The 1,861-nt window shown below is 33.6% G+C and overlaps 1 protein-coding gene across 3 annotated transcripts in view; it reads right to left on the reverse strand.

The window, feature by feature from the left end:
• Positions 1-1,861, reverse strand: part of LOC106878623 (plexin-A1) — an 803,747-nt gene that overhangs the window by 357,653 nt on the left and 444,233 nt on the right. The gene's annotated exons all lie outside the window — the stretch shown is intronic.

The following is a 1,861-nucleotide window of genomic DNA, read 5'->3' on the forward strand; positions in this document are numbered from 1 at the left end:
GATCTGTTTGTCCCCTCTGTGTGTAACCCCTTGTGTGTGTATGTGTGTATGTATGTATGTATGTATGTATGTATGTATGTTTGTGTGTGCATTGAGGGAGAAAGAATGAGTGATCATTTGCAATAATTTCATAATTATCAAGCATGAGGTAGATTCTAGATGAACCAAAACCGTGACCCGATTTCCACCATCAGGATGAAACCAATTCACTTCACTGATGCCATTAATTCTTTTGAGAAAACCATAAACATAATAAACTTTCCATTTACTCCACCCACAGAGAGAAAGAAACTCTCCATCTATTGTACCTAAATAGATAAAACATACATAATTTCCCCAAGCTTTGTCACACAAAACAGAGATGTATTAAAAACTGTTGATGGTATTGGTGATGATGACGGGGGGAAACATTGATGATGAAGATAATGATGGAAATGATGACGCTGAGATTAATGTTAATAATGCTGCTACTGCTGCTGCTGCTGCTACTGCTGACACTAACTTTGATGTACGAGTGATTTCTATATAACATTGACAGTTTTCTACACAATTAATCATTATCTTAAAAGTACATTTGATCCAATTGAAGATTCACAATTTTCTAATTTGCTGGTAGCTTGAAACTTCAACACACATACACACGCGTATCCATAGATTTCATTATTCCACAAACAATCTTTGTTGTGCTGAGAAAGCAGGCGAAAGAGAAACAAAAAAACATAAATAAAAGAAAAAGAGGAATAAGAATTGATCCATTTCTGTTATGGATAAAAAGAAATTCATACAAAAAAACAGATGGATGAAAGTTGAGTTTTGATCCAAGAACAGCAGGATTTTATTCTATCCAGCCCTTTTTGGTAGATGCAGCAACAGCTTGGTTGCACAATGTAAGGACATGCATGAGTGAATAAATGTATTTTGATATATTGAGCAAATCTGTAGTCAATAGATGTGACTTGAGTCTCAATCGATCATTATTTTATGTAAGATGTATGGTTAGCTGTATCAAATATGGCTACTGTATAGCTGTATCAAGTATAACTGCCAAGACTGACTGTGTATTTATATTCACAGCAGATTAATGACTCCAGAATATAAATCTAGCATTGATATCATCAATATATCTATCGAAGGTCTTAGAAAAGTTTAGAATGAGATATACGGCAGTTTGATAATCTGTGACAGAGACACTCAGACGAGGAATGGTTCAGCTTGATTTAGCCGATTTCCCATGATGCTCTTCACTTTCTAATTACTTCAAATACAATTTATTACTTGTAAGAATTCTCGTTAATTTTATAACGTTTCTCTAATTCATGAGATTCTGTATGTATGTGTATGTGTGTGTGTGTGTATGAGTTTGAATACTATGAATGTGTATGCCTGTATGTATGTGTAACAATGTAAAGAATAACAAATAAGATTAGTGAATGTAAAGAAATGGAGGGGAGTAGGAAAGAAAAAGAGAAAGATGGAAAGAAGAAAGATGAACTTAAAGCAAACATTTCAAGTAAATGAAATGAGCAAAAAAATAACAGGCTTTATTTATCTATATATAAATGCAGGCATGGCTGTGTGGTTAGGAAGCTTGGTTTCCAACTACATAGTTTCAGGTTTAGTTCTACCATATGCAACCTTGGATATCTTCAACTATAGCCAACCAGAGCTTTTGGATTATATTTCAAAGATAGAAACTGAGAGAAGCCCGTGTGTGTGTATTTATTTATCATTCTTATTCAAGAATGTTGTTACAGTGACTTCGAAGTTTTGGACAGTCTGATGATAGCTTAGCTCGCTGAAACTTTCAAGTCAGTCAACAACATTCTTGTATAAGAATTATAATTTTTATGTTTATCAATTT

Source organism: Octopus bimaculoides, chromosome 5 (genome assembly GCF_001194135.2).
Source record: "Octopus bimaculoides isolate UCB-OBI-ISO-001 chromosome 5, ASM119413v2, whole genome shotgun sequence".
Lineage (NCBI taxonomy): Eukaryota > Metazoa > Mollusca > Cephalopoda > Octopoda > Octopodidae > Octopus > Octopus bimaculoides.